This window comes from Vespa mandarinia, chromosome 8, assembly GCF_050613455.1.
Source record: "Vespa mandarinia isolate Hongniang chromosome 8, ASM5061345v1, whole genome shotgun sequence".
NCBI classification, from domain to species: Eukaryota; Metazoa; Arthropoda; class Insecta; order Hymenoptera; family Vespidae; genus Vespa; species Vespa mandarinia.
In genome coordinates, this window is record NC_140817.1 from 2040001 (window position 1) to 2047500 (window position 7500).

Below are 7500 nucleotides of genomic sequence, written 5' to 3' on the forward strand. Positions count from 1 at the left end.
TATCGACATACATAAGAAAAAAAAGAAAAAAAAGAAATCGCGATAAATCATCTTAGTCGTACATGGATCACTTTATTGTTAAACTATTGACTGAAATATGTAAATCTCACTTTGAAATGAGGATAATAATTCGAAGTTGTAAAAATATAATAAAATAAGTAATAAATGAAATTCGATCTGTTTGATGGAAAGGGTCTGGGGATGAGAGAGAGAGAGAGAGAGAGAGAGAGAGAGAGAGAGAGAGAGAGAGAGAGAACGGTGGGAGGGAAGATGGAGGAAAAATAAAAAAGGAAGATGGTGTAAAAATTTGTCTTATTCAGAATTAGCGCAAAATGGGAAAAACTTCGAGTGAACTCAATGCGATCACAATGCGAAGGGTCTCTCGTATAAAGTAAGAATGAAAGAAAGAATGAAAAAAAGGAAAGGCAAAGTCGTAGAAACATTACGCGTGTAAATCTCGCGGAGTTCCGTTTGTAAACAAGTTTTTCTCCACGATCCACTACGATGTTTATTCATGAGAGGTGACGCGTGAGTATCTCGAACTCGAACGGTATGTTTCTATCGAAAAGGAAGTGAAATACGTTTGTGAATTGCCATTCATTTTATTTTTTTTTTGCTCTCTTTCTCTCTTTTTTTTTTTTACATATATATATATATATATACACACACACACACACACATATACGCACACACGCATACATATCTTCTTTTTATTTGGCCATTTCTCTTCTTCTTCTTCTTCTTCTTTTTTTTTTTTTTTTTCGTCCCTAATACTTTCCTCCCTTCGCCATTTTTTATTCCACCGATAGTCATGCAGAATTTTTTTCCTCTTTTATCCACCCGATCTGGCCCACTTGATAAAACGAGAAGAAACAAGAAATAACGAGGCAGACCAGTATTCTCGTTTCTCTCGGTGCGCGACTCGTCATCGCATTTTCACGTTCGTCATCGCTCGAGAGTCATCATCTTGATGGAGAATCATGCCGACCCTCGGCCCGCCATATTAGCATCCACTGGCGCCAACCGTGCCAGGGACCATCCACTCTAATGTAGAAATCGATGCGATCGATCGTTTCTTTAACTCTTTATTGCGACCCATACAAACTCTCTTTATATATATATATATATCCGTCGATTGAGAGATTTGACAAGAAGGCGATTAAAGGAAAAAGAGAAGAAAAGAAGAAAAAGAAAAAAAAAAAGAAAAAGAAAAAAAGAAACTAGAAAAAGATCGCTCGATCCTCATCGATCTCTTCGCGAATCCGATTCGGATAAAATCCTAAATATCTGTGTGTGCACGTAAAAAAAAAAAGAAAAAAAAAAAAGAAAAAAAATAGAAAAAAACCAAAGAAAAAGAAAAAGAAAAAAGGAAAGAATAATACGGTGGGATTTGTTTTCCGTTAAAAAAAAAATTCCCCAGAGAGAATCCCCTAGGACAAATGAATCCCTCCTTTTTTTGATTCAATATATACCATCCAGCTTCCGCCAATGGACCGGATTTACGAACAATATAGGCGCAGCAGGATCGCAAACGGAAATACCTACTGCCTGGGCAGCCGTATTACGAGTATAGAAACACGTGGCTATATTTATGCATCCGGAATATCGCCGGATAAATATCGCCTCGTGAAATTGAGCCACGCCTGTCCGCGCGTTCTGCTTCAATGTATTGATTGACGTTCGTGGCGATATTTTAACGTTTAATCTCTCATTCACTCACTCACACTCTCTCTCTCTCTCTCTCTCTCACTCTCTTGCTCTTTAGAGTTTAAATACTTCGCGTACAACAGGTAAAGAAAAAAAAAAAAAAAAAAAAAAAAAAAAGAAGAAAAGGAAAAAAAATATGCTCGCTCGAAAGAACGAATCAATCGACGATGATATTTGTTCAGGGGAAAAATGAAAACTCGTTTGCATCGTGTCTGTCACTTCTTGTGACAAGACGAGATACTTCATTATTATTATTATTATTATTATTATTATTATTATTATTGTTATTGTTATTATTATTTTCTATTTTTTTTTCCTTTTTTTCTCTTTTCTCCGAAACGATCCCATACGTCGTGGAAGGGAGTAGTAGGGGAGAGGGACAATGCTCGTAGATCGATCGAAAATGAATTATATCGAAAAAAGGAAAAAAAAATGAAAAAGAAAAAGGAAAAGAAGAAAACAATCTCCTTATCTCCGTTAGTGTGTGTTTAATAAATAAAGGGAATAGTTATATGTTATTTTATTATACGTAGATATCTTTATACTCTTGATAGAACTCATAATTATTCGAAAGTATTTATCGAAAGTCTAAATCTCTCTCTCTCTCTCTCTCTCTCTTTCTCCATCGAATAAATCAATTATCATAATTAATTTCAACCTCGTTGATAAACCTACTTAAACGATTGGGAAAGTAAAGAGTATAGTCGTATAGTAATAGTTTGGATCTGAGATATATCGATCGATTGCCGTAAAATAAAACGTGAAGTAAAAAAGGAACTGCTGGCCTAACTTGTGCGTAGGTTTTATTAGGATAGATTGTTAGATAGATTGATAGATAGAAAGAGAGCATTGTAATTTTGATCGTTGCATTAAATGAAAACGTTCGAATTCTTAGTAGGATTATTATCGGAGAAGGGATTATTCAATCTGTCAAAGATTAATATTCAAAAGATAGTAACAACCGCGACTATATATTCGATTTAAACTCGTCAAAAGTATTAATAATACTTATTTAACTAATATAATAAATAATAATAAATAACTAGTACGATGATAAATTAATGACAAGAATGAATAAAAATTGATGACGATGATGTAAACGATGATAAAATAGCCAATGGAAGAAGGCATTAAGGAACATTAATCATTTATAGAATTCATCTGACGAATAAATAAATTCTTGTATCATCAAATGAATTTCTAATATTCCCTTCCTCTTGATCGATCGATCGATAGATTCTTGATCTATAGATCGAACGATGATGATATCGCGTTAGATCCTGATCCCTGATGATAATAACTTATGTATCAGAGAACACAAATATATACATATTTATAATATATATATATTTATGTGTGTATGTGTATATATATGTGTGTGTGTATAAATGTATACGATAAATTTGCCAGTAGCGCCTCTGTCTCTCTGTCGTTATTTATTCACCTTTAATGCACACTCGTACACTCCCGATGGCTTGGTTCGTTGCAAGGACCAATGCAAATGACGCTATCGATATCGTAAGCCACGGATACGCGATCTGACTCCTATCCTCGAAAGGAATCGAATTCTCCTCGTTTCAAACCGATCGAACGTTCAGGTTTTATTTTTAAGCGATTACGTCTCGACATTTTCTGTTTCATTCTCTCACTTTTTCATTTTTGTTTTTTTTTTCTTTCTTTTTCTTATTTCATTTTTCATTTTTCATTTATTTTTCTTTTTTTTTTTTTTTTTTTTTTTTTTTTAATAAGATTCATCCATTAGTATAGAATCTCTCTCTCTCTCTCTCTCTCTCTCTGTTGCATTTATTTATTTATTTATTTATTTATTTGTTCGTACGTTCGCTCGTTTATTTCTTTTCTCACTCAAAGTCACAATAAAAACAAGTCAGAGAAGATAAACATCTTCTTTCTTTTTTCTTTTCTTTTCTGTTTTTTTTTTTTTTTTTTTTTTTCTTTTTCTTTGACTAGATATAAAAGCGTAGGATATATAGTTTATTTCAATATTAATTTTCGAAAGGAAGTCAAACGTGAATTAAGATTTATTCCATTAATAAGGGGAACTTTTTGTGCATTCATTTTTGCTTTCTTGTTTTTCTTTTTTCTTTTTTTGAATCTCAATAAAGATAAGACTTAAAAGACATTATTTTTCTTATTAAAGATAAAAGTTCACGTATATATGCATACACACGTATATATACACACACACACATACACACACGTATATATATATATATATATATTTTTTTTTTTTTTTTTTTTTTATAATAATTTTCGTAAAGTAGTAAAACGTGAACTTGTTTATCTCGAAAATATGAAATTACTGCGACATCAACGGAAGGCGGCCGACTTTGAAGATAGTATTGGCTCGTCTAAGGCGTAAGTTGAAGAGAGAGAGAGAGAGAGAGAGAGAGAGAGAGAGAGAGAGAGAGAGAGAGAAAGAGAGAGAGAGAGAATTCCAAGCTCTGAAACAGCACTTCTATTGTACATCAGACAGACACCGGCAAAGCCATTAACTTCTCATTAGTGCGAACGACTATGTCTCGGGCGATCCTCGCCCTTCCACGAAACTCAAAATAAGTACCAGGAAATGCAAGGGGACATTCGAGAGGGAGTGTAGTCACTATACGTAGTCGTGTCTCTTGGCTAAGGTCAAGACCCTTTAAACTTCCTTATCATTGGCATTATCTCAGTCGAAATAATTTTCTCTCGAGTATTTTTTTCTTCTTTTTTTTTTTTTCTTTTTTTTTTTTTTTTTATTCCAATTATTATAGCAACGATTAATCTTTCGTTTTATAAACATTTATAAAAAAAATTTTGATTGAAGTTGTATGAAAAAAAAAAAAATGTTAAATACGCACTACAATTTCATATTACAGATACATATAAGTAAATGCATAATATATAATTTTATCGTGAAAGAAATGATTTTTCTCTTTGGTTTTCTTATTAAACGTTTTGGATTCGTTTTATCTTCGTCGATGAAAAATATATGGTTCGTCGCTCAGTAAAGATCGATCAGAATAATTACCTTTAACGTAGTCTGAATCAAAGAAGGAGTCCAAGTGTATCCTTGGTCTTTGCCAGTACGAATGGTGTAGCTCTGAAAAGGCTCGCGAATCCTCTGATGACTCGCCTAAGGTCGTATATAATATATACATACATACATACATATATATATATATATATATATATATATATATATACGTATGTATATCTACATACATCCATACATCATGCAGTCGAGCTTATCCTATTCTTTAGAAGAAGAGGAGCTGTCATTGATGACCTTGAAAGTTGATTTGCCACTCGAGCGCATCTCTATGCTCGAGACGAAATCTGACCTTTTTTTCATTTCTCTCTCTCTTTCTCTCTTTCTCTCTTTCTCTCTCCGTCTGTCTGTCTGTCTGTCTGTCTCTCTCCCTTTTAATAGTAGACACGCCTCGAAATCGGCTATAAATTTTCTCAAAGCTACATTCACGATTCTCTCTTTCTCTCTCTCTCTCTCTCTCTCCTTCTCTGAATCTTTATCTTCTTCTTTATCTTCGCTCCGTCTCGGTACGCCAAAGAGGTCTATACTTTTCTGACGGTGGGCGTGAGGAGACTCTTAAAAAGGTACACTCGTATTTACTTACTACATACGAAACACGTGAAATAGACACATTGCTCGAACTTTTAAAAAAGTATTTCTCTTGGATATAAATATATATATATATACATTCATACATACACACACATATATATATATATATATATATATATATGTATATGTAAGTAATCACTTTGTAATATATATATATATACTTATATATATGTCAGTAATCACTCTGTAATATATATATATATATATATATATATATATATATATATATATATATATGTATGTGTATTAATGAAAATATTTTGTAGAAAGCAAGACGATCCATTAAGAAGCGGTCAAAAGAGAGTTATTACGTATATTCTCGTCGCGCATATTCATGAGATGATTATTCAGAGAATGGATTTATGCGATTTCTCGTTTCTCGTTTCTTTCACCGTTAATATCGATGTAAATATATTTTCGTTGGCTCTCATTACGCGATACTTTAAATGTATCACATATGAATTTGGGTCGAGTTACGTTATAAATGTTTCCTTACCTTTTTTTTTCTCTCTCTCTCTTTTTCTCTTTCTCTCTCTCTCTCTCTCTCTCTCTCTCTACGTTGTTCCTTTTTCCTCGTCTCTTTTCTTTTTCCTACGTTTTTCTTTCTTTCTTTTTTTCTTTTTTTCTTCTTCTTCTTTTTCTTCTTCTTTTTCTCTCTTTTCGAAGACCAAAAAGGACGGGAGCAAAAAAGATGAGTGCGCGCGATCGGAATTGAAATTTTATCGTTAATACATGAATATTTCTCGTTTGGGGTGCACTTTGCTCTCGGCCCCGTCAATTCGTCTCGATTATTAACGAACATACGAGGATGGCCTCCGCTAAGTGATATCGGACGTAGTAGTTCGTGATTGCGTTTAATTAAAATTTAATGGACATCCCAATGCAGAAGCAACCTCTTCGTCGAAAGAGCGAAGGTGGATCGTATAACAGCCGATAATTTATTATACGCGAGCCTGATATATATATATATATATATATATATATATATATATATATATTATTATTATTATTATTAATTTTTTTCTTATACGTCCTCATACTTTCTCAAGTAAATTCCAAGTATTTTCTCCGACGAGTTCTTAAAATGATTCGACGTTAACGAGTTAATGATAGCGTCATTAACGCTTAATTTTCAAAGATGTCTTGCAAAGTAATTAGATGATTCTAATCTTTAAACCGAATATGAAAAAATCGTTCTAATCGTGTCGGGCCTTATCTTTAATTCTTTCTTTTTACATCGACGTTCCAGCTCTGGCTATGTCTTAAGAACAGATTAAGAGAAGAAAGAACATGATTAATGTGTCTCGTATACCAATCGGATTAATTTTATGCGAAACTACTTTTCGTTTATTCTTCGACTATCGTCATCATAATCATCATCATCACCATCTTCTAATTATTATTTTTTATTTATTTATTTTTTTTTTTCTATACTTCTTCCTCTTATCGTTTTCTAAATTATACACGATCATGTCAATGATCCATTATTAAACGAGAACACGAATGTAAGCTTCTCTGCGATAGTAATCGTAATTAATTCTATCTTCTCGAATGATTTTAAATGATTTTAGAGAAAATCCATTGAACGTAATGAAACAAACATTGTAACAATAACAATATTTCGCGATTAGATATACATATATATACATATATATATATATATATATATATATATATATATATATATATGTAAAAAAAGAAAGAAAGAAAGAAGAACAAATACGACGTATTAATTAATTAAATATTCTTTAATTATTCTCGACTATTAAAACGATCGATAAGTATTTCGATCGTTCCTTATTTATTATCTTTCTTTTTTTTTTTTTTTTTTATTTTTAAGAAAAATTCACTCCTACGAAAGAGGGTTTCTGCGCGAGGGAAAAAAAGAAGAAAAATAATAATAATAATAAAGAGGATAAAAGGGAGAGAGAGAGAGAGAGAGAGAGAAAGAGAAAGAAAAAAAAAGAATAAAAGAAAAACGAGCGAGCAAGAGAGAGAAAGAAAAAGAGAAAAAAAAGAGAGAGAGAGAGAAAGAGAGAGAGAGAGAGAGAAGAGAGAGAACACGCGAGGCGAACGAGTAGTGCTCGCGTGGGTAGCACTTACATATAAACGCGTTCTCTCGTCGAAGAGATTCACGTCGGTGTTACACACGA